General features: G+C 40.7%; 1 long non-coding RNA gene across 1 annotated transcript; it reads right to left on the bottom strand.

The window, feature by feature from the left end:
* Positions 1 to 5909: 5909 nt before the first annotated feature.
* Positions 5910 to 7057, bottom strand: LOC124272931. The gene is made up of 3 exons (XR_006897498.1): positions 6941 to 7057; positions 6164 to 6343; positions 5910 to 5951 (listed from the first exon to the last, which is right to left on the bottom strand). It is a non-coding gene; the product is annotated as an uncharacterized LOC124272931 (long non-coding RNA).
* Between the last annotated feature and the right edge of the window lie 11787 nt (positions 7058 to 18844).

The following is an 18844-nucleotide window of genomic DNA, read 5'->3' as shown; positions in this document are numbered from 1 at the left end:
TAGAATAATCAAAAAAGTAACTATTCCACCAGATTGGCCAATGAGCCACCGCCTTCTGGGCATAAGACTCTAGGCAAAAACAGTAATGAAATTGTGGATTTGAAATTCAGAGTTCACAAAATTATATACAATAGATCAAAATATCCAAGACCAATTTATAATTTAAATGTGCAAATATATTCGCCATGCACAGGGCTTGGCGTGACCAGCCGATTGATTGAACCGGGCCAGTTCAACCACCCGTCTAGGTTTTAAGCAACACCGGAACCTATATACGCTCGAACCGAACAGGGCCAAAATAACAAACTAGGATGTGACAGGTGAGGTGAGGTGAAATTGGGTTTAACGTCGTGCTTGAGAATATTTTGCTCATATGACGACGTGCATGCGTGTGTATGTGTATGAGCGGCTGCTTGTACTAGCCCAACCTTAAGCTGGTTTTATAGTGCTAGCACACTGAGATACCATGCCGCAGTGAAGCATGAATACCCCATTCAGACACAGTATACTGACTCCGAGCCGACCAGTCCTTGTTGTACCGATTAATGCCGAGCGCCAGGCAGGGACCAACAAGTACCCTATTTTAACGTCTTTTGGTATGACGCGGTCGGGGATCGAACCCGCGACCTTCCGCTCTCCGGGCGGACGCTCTGATGTGACAGAGATGAAGGATGATTATGGATGATCACCTTCTTTATTTTCACAATAGCGTTTCGGTATAGCTTCTTATACTGTTTCAGTATCAGAGTGACAGCTACTGTTGGGCCGTAGAGCAGCGCTCAAAGCGGGCAAGGGGGCGCAACTCCAGGAATGTTCCCCATTGAAAGTTCAGAATAGAGTGTTTAACTGTCACATTAAGCACTTTTCAATTACATGATAGTTATGTATCGCGAATGGTTGAATTAAGTGTCTGGCCTAAGAAATGATATAGTCAATCATTTATTCAATAGAAAGGCCATTGGCCCACGTATAATACATTTCAAACAACTTTTTTGTCGTGACATTTTGATACGCTCTATATGAATTTACATATCGAGCTGTAATTTTCTCTGTAGAAGAGCTTCCTTGATAAACATAGCACAGTTGTGAAGTATAAATGATGAAACAGAATTTATATATTTCTGAACACTGACATTTGTGCAATAATAATGCGGGAGATATTTTAATCTTATGCTTTTGTATAAGGGGCATATAAGGAGGAAATGATATTCATCTTCAATTTCCTGTAATTCACACACTTGACAGATCCTTTCTTCAGGCAGCAACCCTTGCCATCTTCCCGTGTTGATTCTTAGCTGTAATTCGGATGAACGTAATATAAACAATAATCTTCTTAATTCTTTATTCTTGACAGTTGATAGAAAAACCTCTGTATTTAGAACGAATTTAAAATCTTTGTAATAGGTCATTTTTCTTGATGTTGATAACGCCTCTCTCCATTCTTGCTGATAGCAATCTTTAATCCTTTGTTTAAATGTATTTATGAAGTTTGGAATATCGCCGACATCCTGTGACATCCAAACGAATCCAAAACCGTACTGCAAAAGACGTTTTCTTATATGACTGGCCCATGTTCTTCTGTTGCTTGAATCCAGATTAAACATCATGGTATGAACCTGTTTCGGGTGTCTGTTTGACGGTAGCCGTAGTATTATGCACCAGTATTTAATACATCTTGTGTGGTAGTCGCCGTACAATGCATAGCGTCCACAGCCGCCTAGAGCCGCAACGTTAGGGACGTGGTTTCCGTGGTTCCTTGGATGCTAGTACATCAATAGCCTTGCTCCATGATAATTTCGATGAAAACATCAGACCTAGATAATTGTAATAAGAAGAGATCTTTACATCAACTTCGCCGTATTTCTATGTTTCTGCTCCTTTAACTATACCTCCATTTCTGAGTTTACTTCTAGTCCCCAATTGAAAGAAAAATTCTTTAAAACGTCAACCTTCCGTTGCATTCCTATTACTGTATCATCAAAAATACACACATCATCGGCAAACAATAATAAAAGAATTTCCAAAAAGTCTTGTCCAACAAATATCCCTCTCAGTTCCGAATCCTGTATCTTGTGTTCCAATTCCACAATCTATAACGAGAACAGATGGCAGCCTTGTCTCACTCCACTCACCGTATCTAAATAGTCAGTAATTGATGAATTAGTCATCTTAACAGCAGATTTTACTTTTTGAATATATATCCTGTAAAATAATAAAGAATTTTCCGTTCTTCAGTATCATACACCATAACAACTTTCTGTTCACACAGTCAAATGCCTTGCGAAAGTCTGCAAAGAGACAAAAGAATCGTCCTTTACGTTTCGATAGGTATTTCTGTGCTATACCCTGGAGACACTGTTATCCACTGTACTGTAACCTGACTGAAATCCAGCCTGTGATTCTGGAATCTTCTGATATATTTCACAAAATGCTTGTAAACGTTTATTCAATGTATGCGTAAATAACTTTCCCAATATGTCCATCAAGGAAGTTCCTCTGTAATTATTTACATCTTGAGTGTTTCCTTTCTTGTGGAGAGGTTTAATGATTGCTTGTGACCATTTATCTGGAAACGTTCCTGAATGCAATATTCTATTAAAAAGTACTGACAGGTATCGGAGTAGTATAGTTTTGCAACTCTTGATCATTTCCGGGAGTATACCGTCAGGTCCAGCTGATTTTCTGTCCTTTAAACTTGACACTGCTTGTAATATCTCCTCGTCGGTTATATCATTATTCAAAATGCTATTCACCTCCTCATCATTGCAAACCTCACACAATAAATCATCATTGTTCTTCCCAAAAAACTCTTTGCAGAATTCCAGATTTTCATTTTCAAGTTTCTGTCAAAGTGAGAATGCTTTTGAAATAATCTTCCCATTCCAATGCTGAAATAGTTTCTGCTATTTTTGTTTTCTTCCTTGTGATCAGTTTTAACTGTTTCCAGAAGTGTTTGGAGTCATCAAGTTGTGAAGTAAGCGTACGTAATTGATCTTCAGTCTCTTCAGTTTTCCTATCTCTGCATAACTTCCAATAATTATTCCATAAGTGTCTAAATTCTGCCAAATCTGTCCGAACCAGTAATCCGCACTTTAACTAAAGCTCTGTATTTAATTTGTTTCATCATTCTACATTCTTCACTGATGCTTCTCCCATTCTTCATGTGTAAACAGAAAGTTTCACATAGTTCAATAAGGTCAATTCCATATGTATTTGTCACACAATCTTTGCTATCTCTTGGTATATTTAACATATCTTCGACGTAGTCCATATCTTCAAGTGATGGTATATGTTTTGAACTGTCATCTTCTATGTAATCTTGTATATTTCCACATCTAGCATTCAGATCTCCCCAAATTATCATTGATGGACTACTGACAGATGTGTCTGATAAAATGGATAACAAGCAGCTTTGTAGGAAATCAATTCCTTTTTGCGGTCTGGTATCACTTTTCACTGATGAATTGAGGGGGTGTATATGCACAAATCCAAGAAGTATATGCTGTGATGTACCAATAAAATCTTTATCAATGAGAGAACTACAAATATACTTCCGTGACTGCTTTGTGAATCTTGTTACTTACACAAACTGCACTTCCTCCACGATAATTATCATCTCTATAGTTGGTATACACTTTATGACTCGGAAAACAACTTTCAAAATCAACATCATTGCAATAATTCCAAATCTCAACAAAACACATCAAATTTCTTACAAAATGTTACAAAATCAGTATCTGCCAATTTCGGTTTCAAACCACACACATTCCACATAATGAAATTTAATGTCTCATGATGTTGTTCCTGGGCCGGACCAACTTGTTTAGACGGCAGGTTCGATGACACCAGATTTCAGGCCTTGTTTTATTGTAATTAACGGAGTCAGTTGTGACGTCATATGTATATATGTTGTCTTCCACAAAACGGCTCGTCATAACGCAAGTCAGACAGACGATCACCTTCCCTTCGTTTAATCATGTATGGTACAAGGAACTTTCTTTTCTGTCGCACAATAGTAGAAAAATCCTCACTAACGAAAATCGGTGTCCCCTTTAGTTCCTTGGCTGCTTTCAGTATATCATACTTATCACTATCATTGGTAAGTTTCACTATGATGCTCTTCCCCCGCATCACTCTGTGAGCTCGCTGGATGTGGTTGTCTGCGTCGTCCATGTCCATCTTGTCCCTCAGCACTAACCGCACAATCTTCTCACAGTCATCCCAGGATTCTTTACCCTGGGCTCTGGGGACTCCATGAAATTTCAAGCTATTTCTTCTGCTTTGATTTTCAATATAATCAATTTTGTCCTCTAACTTGTCCACAACTTGTCTGAGTGCAAGGTTTTCTGCTTCCAAACTAAGACAGCGTTCATTTACATCTGAAAGTTGGTCACACACTTTGGTCAATGTTGACTCCATACACATTATATTCTCTGTCATAGTTGCATGCGAAGCCTGCAGATTATCCATTTTGTTGACATATTTTTAAGCTCATCGAGAATAGTTTGCATATTTTTGCCATTCACCTGTGTAGTTAATTTCAACTGTTTATCACCTCCTTTAGCACCACTACAGCAGCGCAAGCAACAAGATATAGCCATATTGTGATTCCTGTATTTTATGGATGGCATTGACGGTAACATTAGGAAAAGTCTCTGATATACATTGCATGTTTAACAAGGTAACCACAAACCACAAGAATCAATCTCGAAGGAACCAGTACGCCAGAGTTAAGCGGTGTTGCTTGATCTGCAACAAATGGAAGGGTGTCATATAACTTTTCCTAATGCCCTCTGCAACAAGGGAACACGAATTATTGATGTCAAATTTAAATTGGTAGACACAAGGAGGACGAGAAGCACTTGTAAAGAATACGCGAATTGCCAGTTCACAGTTTAGCGCGCGCGCACAGACACAGACACACACTCATATATATGTTGCTATTGGGGACGATTTGACAGTCCTGGAGGCAGATGTCGCGTGATCTACCTGTGTAGAGGAATATCCTCAGTTGTCCCAGTATGTACAGGCCAAGTAGCATACCCATGAGTCAGATACCACATACGGTACAAGTTTCATCGAACATTTAGTCGCTGAACCACGAACATTAGATCACGGATACTTTCTGACACCGTGAATATTGTAGCCTGGATCAAACAACCTCTGAAAAAGAGTCGAATGACCTCTTTGAAAATGTATTGGTGATTACGATTCTCGTAGATACAGAGACTGGATTGAATAGTTGCTGACCCCAGAAATACATTTCTCTTTTAAGGGTCTTTGGACAATACATCACTTTTTTAAGAATCTTTGAAGTCCAGTAAAGAAGAGGAGTCTTATGAGTCGTATCGAAAGTCGCATACTGACCTTACTTGTTTTCTTGTATGTCACTCATACCAAGTTCTTTGATCAAACAGTATTAATGAAGTAATGTCCACATATGACGGTAATGTTAGGATAGAGTGACTTTTAAAATAGAAATCTTGGTAGAAACACTTGGAAGCATTTCTGATGTCTAATTTGTGCTGCTGAATCCTGTCGATACTGTTGTGTCTGCCCAACATGAACCAGTCCACGAAGGGTCAATTCGATTCCATAGATGACTGTTTAAGTTTGACACGTTTTTATAAAGGTTTTGTGCAAAATGTTTTAGGTGCAAAGTCAGATTTGAATTCAGGATCAGTTATGAAAATAGGACAAATATTGCAGTTTGTGTGCCAAATGAACAAATACCGCATTTAGGAATGTGTTCTTCACATTGGTTTACTGATATATTTCTCACTGAAACATTTTCAGATATAATGCTTTAAAACAAGGCTTACCACATAAATGACATCAGGATGTGGGTTGAGAGTCAGGTTGGCCCGAACTGTGATGGCATGTGTGACATTATTTAGATCAAAGTTGGTATGTCCAGGTTCGTACCCCTAAAGTTGGCAAACAATGGTTCCCTGTGTATAAAAGATTCAAATGATGGAAACAGTATATATTGCAAACATTCACATAATTAAACATACTGTAGCAAATCAGATTACTAAGTACATAAGTAAATCGAATGTGCATTTCACAGGAAAGTTGAACACATTAACTAAACAAAGTATCCATTAAGCAACTTCGGTACAAACAGTTGAAATGTTAAGCCATGACTGATTTGTTAACATACCACGCGATCAGGATCATTGACGGAGAGCAAGAGTACACGAGTTCCAACAGGCTGTGTGACTGGGATTCTAGTTTCATATGGTGTATTGCTGAACACAGGTGGGCCACTGTTCTTTGTCACTGTTATCCTAACAATGGCATCACCAGTTTTTCCACGGCCGTCAGAAACTTGCACTGGGATCTGTAATGAGCACTAATGTGAGCCTGGATGGAAACATTTCATTTGTTACATTATCCTTAATTATTTTTAACAGATCGTTTCAATCAATGACACGCTTTCCAACATCAAAATACCATGTAACTCCTGTTTGTATATAACTGAACTGGACCTGAACAACAACTGATTGATATTTGACTGACTGACTGACTGAGTTTGGTTTTACGCCGCTTTTAGCAATATTCCAGCAACATCACGGTGGGGGACACCAGAAATGGGCTTCACACATTGTACCCATGTGGGGATTCGAACCCGGGTCTTCGGCGTGACGAGCCAACGCTTTAACCACTAGGCTATCCCACCGCCCCGATTGATATTTGAAGCACATAGCATAATCAGGTTACGATGATGCATGATTAAGCAAATAGTGAGTCTGATCAACTGATCATATTATTTGTCGCTTAAGGCAAGAGTTACTTGGGTTACTTGGGACAAATTACATTCTGGAATCTACACAATAACGAAATCTGATAACTTATTCCTAATAAAATCCTAATTCATACATCAAAACATGACTCTCTAAACATGACAAAAAGTCAAGAGTTTCTAACATCATCCTACCTCAAATGATGTGCGGTCAGTCGATCTCAAGTCTTTCAGCAACACAACAACACCAGTTGTTGGGTTCACATAGTAAAAGCTCTTGTCTGTGTCGGTACCGTGGTTGCTGAAGGCTACAGAATCCTAGAAGAAACAATACCACATTGCAACACTTCTAACTTTCACAGGTTCCTTTCTCAGATGATTTAACTAAATTTAATAAAATCTGCAGACATTTCTAAATCTCCGAGTCAAACTCACCCCATCTGGGTCCTGTCCAGAGAGTTGAAGAACGATGCTGCCCGGGAGGCTTGATGCACTCGATTAGGCGTTGAAACATCGCATTTTGATCTCGGGATGTACCGGGGCGACGGCAGGTAGACTTGCCACAAGGCTTGTTTTTTAAGCCAAGCTTTAGCGACGTCAAAATTCTCGCAGCTTTGGCGAGTTCAGGGATGGCGCCCACAAAGCTTCCAGTATCTGCGCGGGCTGTAGTACATTTTCTCCATATTTGATTATTGTTTCATTATTATTTAATACAAGTGTGCCTGTATGCGTAAGTCGTGACGCCATCTTCGGCAATCCTCTTTTCGTGTCCACGGGCGACGGTGATGTCTTGTTGATTCTCAGACCGTATATTGTGTGTTTGTCACTTCTCAGCTTGTTCCTTTGGTGTTTGAAGGTCCGTTTCTCGAACAGGGCCTCTTTGAATCGATCGTGCCTGATATGTTTTTTCACCACATATTTTTGTACGCCTTTCACCTTTCTGATTTCGGCGGCGGAGACTTTCTTGATCGAATACATTTTGGGTCTCATGCCGACATATTCCACGATCAGCGTGCATGTGCAGTCGTCCTTCATCTTTCCAAGCACCTTTTTGTTCACTTGACTGTGCAGCAGATGGTCTTTGGGATAATCGCTCATGCTGTACAGGTGCACGTGTTTTTGCCATGTCCTCGTACACGTCCTAGGTGCAGATTTCACCGAAACCGTGTCCGTGTACAGCACCTCGCACCAATCACAGTAATGTGTTTTGAGTTCATTGTAATAAAAGTCGTACGTCATGTGTTTGGACAAGTCCAGGATGCTCATCCCCATGTAAACAGGCCAGTTGAATTTGATGTGGCTTTTGTTCATGTGCAGCGCTGCCAGGTCCCCGGAGAACATCTTGCTTGAGTTAAATCCTGGGCTGGCTATCAGTTTCCTGATTTTTTCTTTCTCGTTAACTCACGTCGACTGACGTTCGCAGATTTTCCATACTTTTGCCGAACACCAAGTTGTTCATGAGTTTATAGAAATTTGTTGGTGGCCAGTTTTCACAAATCCGTGTTCATTCGGATGTACGGCACGAGTTTTCGTATGACGGCCAGTTTGACATTTTTGCCTATCAAGTGTCATTGGTAGTCAGACTCGGTTCACCGCCAACCTGTCGGGACCCAGCTGGTACCTGTTGTATTGCCGATGCAACTCGGCGGGATAGTCCAAGTCGACTTCAAGTATGTAGCCCATGTTCGAATCCAGAGTGATGCTCGTGACATCGATTGTCACCGTATTGGTCACCCACTCGAATCCGCCGGTGGGAAAAGGTTGGCTCATGCCCCAGCCGTACATGTTGTTGGCGTAGAGGTAGAGTATGTGTTTGGTCATTTGGCTCAAGTCGTAGCTGTCCACGTGCTTGTTGTTGGCTTTGACAGAGTGCCAGGTGGACATCGAAATCCCGCCTCGCAAACCTTGTTCGATGAACAGGTGCATGTCATAGTCGGTCAGCAGTTCCAATTCCATGCCAGTCTTTTCCAACATGGCTTCCAGGAGAGACCGGGATTGGTGTAATACCAGGCGGTGATCCAGGTCGTATTGTTTCCGGCAGGTTTTTCTCAATGTTTCAAAGACGTCGGCGAGCAGCAGCACGTCCGTTTTCAAGTAGATATCATGGTAGTGGCCTAAAGTCTTGCAGTCCAGTTTGTCCCACATGTTTATCACGTGGGAGTAATCATCCTTGCTAGTGCCGAGTCGGTCAAAGCATGTTCATGTAGAAGGCTCCGGGGTCGTTGGCATTCACCAGGTTCTCCAGCGAGGGGAGCAAGAACTGATAGCTGTCAATGAATTTCAGTCTGTCTGGAGAGAATGATATGTATTTGTCCATGTTGTTCGGGATGCATTTATTCTGCCTTGCATTTTAGAGATGGCTTGCATGATGAGGTGTGCATCGTATCGGCAAAGGTTGTGCAGCACCTCAGGGATGGGTATGATTTTGGGATTGATTTTCAGTTTCAAGTTGCACTCTTAATCCCGACGTAGTGATATTTTTCGTTTTTATGTGTCAGGAACATGTTGAGCCTGCGGCGCACGTTTTTCGTCATGTCGCTTATTCTGTGCACGATGGTTTTATTCCCTTCGTGGCCGAACATGATGATGGCCAAAGCCATTTGGCGATCTGCAATTGGGGCGTGGGTTTGTCCACGCCGTCCCAATGGAGCCCGTCGTCTGTGGGATAGTTTGAAGGTCTATCAGAATTAGTAGTTGCCTGTCGTCTGTGGGATAGTTTGAAGGTCTATCAGAATTAGTAGTTGCCGAGAATAAGAGAGCAACGACCACCTCAAACAATCATCGTGTTCAGTTTTGACGTTGGTCATGGCCCGTCCAGGTACGAGTTGCCTTTGAGTGGTACGTTGTTTGCTATGTCCAAATAAATGGTTTTTATGCTACCCACCGCCCACCCGGAATCCATGTGCGTGAATCGTCAGGTTGGAGCATGACTTCCTGCTTCCTTCTGTTTAAATTGCAACCCCCTTTGATTGACTACTAAAGGAACAAGAGCGAATTTCTAACCCCCATTCTGTTTTAATTTTTTCCTCCATATCTCTTGTGAAATGAGTTTCTTGGATGCAATAAATACGTCCATTTTTCTCTTTAAAATTTCTAAACACATCTATTCTTTCGTTTTCATTATTTAACCCTTTGCAATTTGAACATAATATTCTTACTCTATCTACCATTATGAAGTATTTATATATTTCTTCCCTGTCACTTTACTTCGTCCATGTATGACCCAATTTTCTTTTGTGACATGACAGAGAGTGAAAAACAAAGTGATTCTATAAGTGTAAAACATGAAACAAAACAAAAGAAATAACGTTTCTTCCGATACCAACCTTAGTGGTATCATCCCGGGCTTTTCAGCCAACCCACAGTATATTTATTGACTAAACATAAACTACTTTAACAATTCTATGATCAATGTTAAGGAATTAAACACAGTATGTACGAGGACTATACTTTAACAAGCATTATTTACAACCTGTGTTGTTTGTGTCCTCATAATCCGGCAAGAATCCCAATCACAAGATTTCACATAACGTTTTGTATCCATCGAACGCGCATTTGTTAACCCTTATGCCTTCAATACGAGTGGTGAAACACGTGGATAGGTGTGCACGAGGGATACGGAGTGTTTGTGATACTACCTGTCGATTAACTACATTTGAATAGTTCAATAAAAAACAGTTTACAGGCATTATGAGGGAAAAGCTTAGATAAGCTAAATAGAATTTTAGATTCTAAATGCTGTGTTTTACTGTTCAGAAACAAAAACATACCTTTATAACTATTTGCGGCTTCACCATTTTCATAGTAAATCATTATCGTCACGAAAACAGTAATGTTTTAATATTGGAAATATGAAAAACCAACAAATGATTTGTTGTTATGATTAGAATTAATCGTATTCTTTTCATGCTGAAGTGGGGTTGTGAGGTTCCTCCAGAACAACCTCAATCCCTACAACACGTAACGTAGTAGTGCTTCGGATACCAACCTTATTGGTAGCATCGGCCAGCCTACAGTTTATTAACCAACAGCACACTGTGTCTACGATTATATGGAGAGTGTTATGAAATTTACCAAAATATTCAAGAGGACAACAGGTGAAAAAACGCGTTACTTACAGTTAAATATGTGTTGTTTGTGTCCTCATAATCCGACATGAATCCCAGTCACAACCCCAGTCACAATCACAATCACAATATTTCACATTACGTTTTGTGTCCATCGAGCGCCCAACCCATATGTTTCCTATGTGGGTGATCGAAAACACTTGGTTACACGTGCAAGAGGGACACGGAGTGTTTATGATACTACCTGCCGGATAACTACATATGAACAGTTCAATAAAAAAAACCAGTTTATATTCATTTCGGGGAAAAAACTAAATTAAACAAACTTTTAGATTCTGAATGCTATGTTTTACTGTTCAAAGGTAAAAACAATACCTTTGGAAGTATTTAGCGGCGTCATCAGTTTCCTCATAAACCATTATCGTCACGTAAACAGTATTGTCTCAATACTGGAAATATGAAAACAAAACATTTGATTTGTTGTTATGATTGGAGTTACTCATACTTTTTCCATGCTGAAGCGGGATCACGAGGTTCCTTAACCTCTAGAACAACCTCGATCCCAGCAACACGCACACGGGTCCAGAGCTTCTTTTCCTCACGTATCTCGTTTGCTTGGCAACTTAGAATGGCTCGACGTTTCTTCATCATCGGTGGTAAGTCGGACTGTATGCTTATCCCAGTACCTTTGAGCATCTTCCGTGCCTCGAAAATGTCGTCCCTGTCCGACATCTTTATAAATGTTGCTATGATACTCAGTAGCGCAGTTGGACAATGTTGACGTTGATAGTCGGATTTAGGCAATCTGTGTACTGTTTTCAAGAGAATGTTGTCGGCGCGCTGTTTTTCAAACTTTAGCTGGTTTGTGAGAAAGGTCCTCAGAACATCCTCAGTATTTTCCTTAGGCGTCTCCGGTAGGCCATAGAATAAGAGATTTGGCTTCCGGTCATGGATATCCTTTAATACACACCGTCGTTCTAGAAGAGAGAAAGCACGTTCCATATCCGCCATTTCTGTCTGACTTCAAATCTTCTCCGTGGGCAGCGACGTCGTGTTCCACACTGTCCCTTATATCTGTGAGCTCCTCTTTGACATCACTGATGGAGGTTTGCAGGTCTGTTTTCATTTCAAGCATGAATTCCTTTAGTCTTTTTTCTGGCGCTCTGACTATCTCCTCCATCATGTCTGTGTTCGCTGTGGAAGCACGCGTCGATGTCATTTTCTTCGGAGTTTATTTTCTGTCAGTTTAGGTACAAATATTGAAAATTATTTGTCTTCTTACTCAATACTGAAGAATATGAACCATGCAATAAGGCTGTAGATGGTTTTGTTAAAGTTTTCATTTCATAAGTTGAAGATTGATTGGATTGCTAGAAGGTTAGCGAGAGCTTCGTGCTAACACGTCTTCACTGTATTCATGCAAAACCGGAAGTCCTCATCAACCAACCCTAACTGGTTGTATTATTTGTACAAACAGACCCGTAAACCCCATTGGCTTCTACATGTATCCCTTGTCACTGGCTTCTACTTGTAATCCCTTGTCATCACACTGTTACTGTACATCCCAATTCACGTCCTTGTTGTTTTAGTGAATTATTTACTGTAGATATAGTCCCCTGTTTTCTACCTTACTCATACTTGCTTAACAACGATGCAAGAATCTGTATCGAAACGTCGCATCTACCGAATAAATACACTGCTCATGTGCGCTTTGTCGAATGCTCGTGTGAAGAGGATGGTTTTGAGACAAGATCGGAAACTGTTGATATTTTCTGATTTTCTGACATTTTCAGGTTATCAGCACCAGCTCTGCTAAATGTTCTGTCCCCGTATGTTGTGGTTCGGACAGATGGAACATCTAAGCTTTGCTGACCAGCTGATCTGAGTGACCTTCCAGGCTTGTGAATGTTGACTAGTTCCTGGAGATAGAATGGAGCAAGCCCATTAATGGACTTGTAAACAAACACAAGAAGTTTGAATACAACTCTGTCTTTTACACGGAGCCAGTGTAAGTCCTTCAGGACTGGTGTTCTGTGCACATACATATGTGTGCGTGTTATGAGCCTGGCAGCTGTGTGGTCAGTGACACAGGATGGAGATCCGACCAAAAGTCTGTTACAATAGTTCATACGAGATGTGACTAGGCTGAGGCAGAGTAGTATAAACAATGGGGGTACGGGACCAGCCTATATAAGGCAAGGAATCAACAAGTATCTATTCCTAACTCATATTAATTTTTAAATCCATAACACAACTACTTTTCATCTCCCCTGTAAAAAAGTAGCCATAGTTTTACTCGAAAGACTATGAGGTACGGGACCATAAACCCATAACACAACTACTTTTTATCTCCCCTGTAAAAAGTATTCATAGTCTTACTCGAAAGAGTAAGACTATGACTACTTTTAAGGGAGATAAAAAAGTAACCATAGTCTTACTCTTTAGAGTAAGACTGTGGTGTATGGAGTCATCCTATATAAGGCAAGCAATCAATAAGTATCTATTCCTCAATTTGTAAACCCATAAGATCACATCAATTTAAAATATTGACTTCAGCAAAACAATTTAACGTGTATCTTCTATGATGTCTTTGGTTTTCGTAATAAATGCTTGTTGGGCTTGTTGTATCCCTTGGTTTATGTATTTTTTTTTCGTTCTCGCCGATAGCAGAACTTTTTTGATAAAACTTTGATCAAATCTCTTCTTTCATTTTTTGGTATTTTTCGAGTTCACATAGGATCAAACGAAACTCTTCCTCTGAGATTTTATTATCATTGAGTGCGGTGGAAATATGGTCTTCTATCGTGTTTCACTTTGCTTCAGCAAGAATTCTAATTTCATCGTGTTTCTTAGCTTTACGATTCAATTTGCGAGATACAAATTTAAACACTGACCCAGCTATTCCTGTCACTACAGCTGTTATTTCAAGGCCTAACACCACTGGTGAGGCTACGATGGTGGTCAACAATCCAACTCGTACTGCTCCTAATCCAATGTTAGTTGTCATAAGAGTGGTATCAGCCCCATCCATGTAGTTTAAAGCTCTATTGTATTTTTTGTGTAGCGATGCCCTAATATCACGGTCTTGTTCTAGCTGACGTATTATTTCACATATCTGTTTAAGTCGAAACCCTTCTACACTTCCCTTTATATTTCCTTCTTCATCTATGGCTGGGTATAGCCCCATTTTATGTGTTTATAATATATTTTATAAATTATTTTTTAATTATATGTCATTTAATTTTTGATTAATATATTTGAGGCTTATAAGGTTTAGATTATTGTACAGGTAAATGGGTGAGACATTAATAGGTATGTTTTGGTCTAAAATACTAACCCTATCTAGGTTTATTAATGGTTTATAACCTTGTGTTATTATGATTCGGCAACGTTTATTCTCGTGTCTTTTAAACCAAATTATTCTCAGGCCGTCTAAAAGTATTCTTGGATTTGACATCTCTGCGAGATATACGTCTATAACTAGCGTGGTGTGTGATTTCATACCATAATTTGAATCTGAAAAAAAATCACGTTGGTAATCGTAAATGCTGCGAATGAATAAACTGGCATTCAAGCCGACTGGAGCTAACATGTTACCAGTGTGCCCTGGTATTCGTAATACCTGAACAGTATTTTCTTTGAAGGGATTAAAGGACGTGAGAAGAATCCCGTTGTTTGTAATTTTGAAAACGAAATCATTTTGATTAAAAAAGATGTAAGGTGAGGTTAGTGTTATTTCAATTAACCATTCAAGCTCTGAAAAATCTGCTAGTGGCATTCGTTCGTATACGTCGTCTTTATAGTATAGTAGGTACGGGGTGTCTTCCTCACCAGGTAAATTTGAAATCTTTGTGTCTCCTAGATCACCGAGTGTTACATTGGGGTGATGACTTACCATTGTTTATATAACTGTTATAAAATAGTTTCCAATTGTTTTTCTGATAATTTCTCAGGCGTTAACTTCAATTCCATAAAATGTATGTTCTCGGATAGAAAAATACTGGCTAGAGATATAGTGTCTTCCACGTTAACGGTGACACCCTGCAGACTGGTGTGTGAATCGTCTCCCACCCGCAGTAAATAGAGCAAACGCGATACTGGTGTTTTTTAGCCCACTGGAGTTTGATTCCCTTCACGATCTCAATCTCACTCTGCGTTGGTTGGCCTAGGTAGACTTGGATGAACAGCGTGGAATTCTCCGGTAGATTTTGCAAGATGTTGAGCACGCCGTCGAATTCAGACACCAACTTCAATACAGCGTTTTTCTCCCCTGGTTTAACCGATAGCATGTGGGCTGACATAGTCGAGAGTGGGCTGATGATTACACTGCGTCTCTCTGATGGGACGTAAGCCACGATTAGGGTTCCGTTGTTAACGACTTTGTTTAGTAAGTGGTCTTTGTTTTCCGTGAATACGTATGGGGAACTTAGTGTGATGTTGAGAAACCAGTTGATTCGAGATGGTAACATCATCCACTTGTTATCGTTAGTGAGCATTAGATAGTACGGTTTGTTTTGATCAATGCTCGTTCTGTCAAAGTTTTTTAAATCGAACAATTTACCACCGAACGATGGGTATATTCTCCATTCATCCTCGTCGTTGCGAACTATATCATATCGAGTGCTGCTGGCAGTTCTTGATGTGTCTAAGTTAAAAGTACTACCAGATCCACCGACGACGAGAACTTCAACTCGTTTGTAAATGCTGTTTACAAGCTTTAAAGCGTATATTTTACCATCTATTCCTGAGTCATCAAACCCCATAGTATCACCTAGGTCTGATAATCCTACATTACTTCATCTTTTTACTCGCATTCCTGGGCCTTGATTGCTAGCCATTATTGTATATGTAGTGTTACGCTGAGGTATCCTATATTTATATTATTATTTTTTGTATCTAAAATTGATATTTTTAATTCAGAAATATTACCATTTATCAATTTTTTATACTGTCGCGATGAAAACTACTCGGTGCGTCCGTCATTGTATTTTTCTGTTTTAACCGGGACAGCCCTCAACAACGTGGAAGGACGTTCACTTTGTACATTATCTGTTGTGCTAAGCTGATCGAGATGAACGCATAGCTCGCGGTATGGAACTAGCTCTGGTAACTTCGTACCAGTAACGGTAATCTTAGGGTTTATTTCTTCTAGTGGCAGCTCTAGTATCTTCGCCAACTGTAGACCGAGTCTCAATTTGTTTGCACTGTTGTTAATAAACACCACTGTTCCGTTTGAGTCATTTATTTTGAGTTCAGCTCCTAAGGGTTTGAAAACTTCCTCATTGAGAGAACACACGTTGTAGTATCCATCTGTTATTTTACGTAGGAATCCACCAAAGAACACATTATTATTATTGCTGTTGATGTTTGTCCATCGCCGGTAGTAGGTTATATCACATAGTGCTATTTCGAGTTGACCAGACGTGTTATCAATAGCGTGCATAAGTTGAACGGCCTCACCGCTCGTTACATCCGGAAGTGTAATGTACATATTTATATATATTTATATATTATATAATAATATGTATAAACCCGAAGTACGTTACCCAAAAAACGACAACATAAAGGCTTATGACTTCACACACATGAAAATAGTGATTGACACGGCTGGTTCGTACTTCAAAACCCAGTTTATAGACGTGTTTAAAAATTATAGGTTTTCGGTCACTAATGTTAAAACGGTTCACGATTGGTTTCGCAACCCTATGCAGTTCTGGCAGAATCAATTCAATTTTGCCGTGTGGTGTGCGACAACTGGATGCGGTTTGACAATGACAGACACTAGGCGTACTGAGCTAAGTAAATCCGTTTTCACTTTTCACGTGTATTACCAGGTAAGGCGTATCCTCAAAGAAATCAGCGCCCCGGTCCCACAGGACAAGGCATGGGATGCAGTAAACAATCCGTACGATCGACGTGCGTATGAACAGATTTGTAATGAATTCGAACTAGACCCAAAGACGGACTGGCGTTTGACGGGCCCGAACCATGGGTTGGGTATCCCTATCGTTCACAACATGCCCCTCGTGGAAGCCAGCAAAAAGCTAAAAGAATGGGGTGGTAAAACATATGCGAATGCTTACGTCACGAGTAACGAGTAGAGAAATGATCTCATGTCTTTCGACGACAGCAAGGATTACCGAGTATGGAGGTTCGAGCAGGGTCCGAATGACTGGAAAATATTTATGCTGGACACGTCAAAGGGTTTTAGTCGTGCTGGTGTTATCAGATTGAACGATTCGATTCGAACGTACGTGTGGGCTATTCTAGGGTCTCAATCACAGACGCGTTCTAATATTATAGGTAAGGGAACGGCTTACGATTCTCAAAAACAGTTCGTGGCTAATATTGAGGACGATATCTCATCACCAGTAGATTTACCTAGTGCTATAAAACGATATCAGGATACGTTGCAATACGCCAGGTCAAAAGTCGACTACGTGTTCGGTGTTGGATTGTACATGGCTCCGAGTGATATGCGTCTGAGAATCAATAAAATAACAGGCTTTAACAATGAAATAATCTTCGCCACAGCCGACCAAAAATTGGGTGTTAACGCCGACGTCAACTCTCCCATGTACCACCACCCACGCATACTGGTGAAACGGGTATAGTGGTATCACCCCCCAGAGTCTAGGGTTCAGTCCACACCACCACAACCCCAACCACCACACGTGCAGGTGTCTAATCAGCAGCACATCGACCGTAAAACAGCGCTGGTGGTTGTTGGGATCGCGGTTGGCTTGGGTTCCATCTGGTTAAAAATTCCTTAGCGGCCACGTACACCAACCCGGCAACGGTGACGATGAACGCCCACAGGTTTTGACTGAGCCACGTGACTGTTTCCAAGAGAGTGCTAAGCAACCACGAGACGATGCTACCAAGGATACCTGGCAGGGCTTCAGCGGCTTTACGGGCGAGTTTAGCCAGAGCTTCCCCTAGTGATTTCAGATGTTTTTTTATCCAGTCTCTGACGTCACCACCACTCGGTGGTCAGCGATACGACCAGGGTCGATATGATGAAGCCAAATGCTGTAAGAACGCCTGCAATGGTGATGCCTTGCTCTCGGAACAATATTCTGATCCTCTCAGCCAACGTGGTATCCTCGTTCAGTACTCGATCGATGGTTTCCCGCACGCGGCTGATCTGAGATCGAAGCTGTTCTCGATTCTAGGAAGCGGATTCCAATCGGGTCTGTCTCTCATCTTGTCAATTATGTAGTCGTTCTGTGATACGACGCTTCATATCATTGTCTTCAGTTTCGGTGAGTTTGGTTTTTTCACTTGCGATGTGCTCGTCGAGTTCGTTCAGTTTACCCATGTTGTTTACGAGTTCTCCACGTACATGTTTCAAGGCTTCATCTAAGCCGTACAGTTCCCTCATTGGAAATTTAAAACCAGGCAATGGTTTGTCCCAGTACGTGCCCAACAGTTTTTCGATGCTGTCTGACGCTTCTGTAGCACGCTGTGTCATGTCACCACCACTACTGAGTTCGGACCTGGTAGCTTGCAGATCTTGATCTACCTTCGGAGGAATCTTAGGTTTTGCACCACCATAATCCTGCATGTTTAGTTTATTACGGATAAATTCGGTACCATGGCGACTGGTTAGCATTGACAAGGCAACTGGTCTTCTAGTGCACGTGTTCATGATATCAACCTCCGGTTTATCCTTATATTATATTAATATAAATATATAACAATGTCATATGGTAGAAAACTAAATCCTTTTCGAAGATTAAGAGATCCACTAGGCGTCAAAGCCGTGCGTCAGTCGGTGACTATTACAAACAACCCCAGCAAGATAGACCAGAACCAAGTACTGTTGGTTAGATTCCCCAACTTGGGGGAGAACAACGTCATAGTACCAGGTACGGTACGATTGGCATTTAACATCAGGTTGAAATCAGACAACGACAAACGTGAGCTAGTGAATAATATGGGCCGTGCTATAGTCAAGAGGACCTCCATAAAAATTAGTGGTAACGAGGTGCTTAGCATAGACGACAGCGATGTATATTACTGTTACATA

Source organism: Haliotis rubra, unplaced genomic scaffold, assembly GCF_003918875.1.
Source record: "Haliotis rubra isolate DU_JTF1 unplaced genomic scaffold, ASM391887v1 Scf1742, whole genome shotgun sequence".
NCBI lineage: Eukaryota > Metazoa > Mollusca > Gastropoda > Lepetellida > Haliotidae > Haliotis > Haliotis rubra.
The sequence above is the reverse complement of the archived record's forward strand: the minus strand, read 5'-3'. Positions and strand labels throughout refer to the sequence as shown.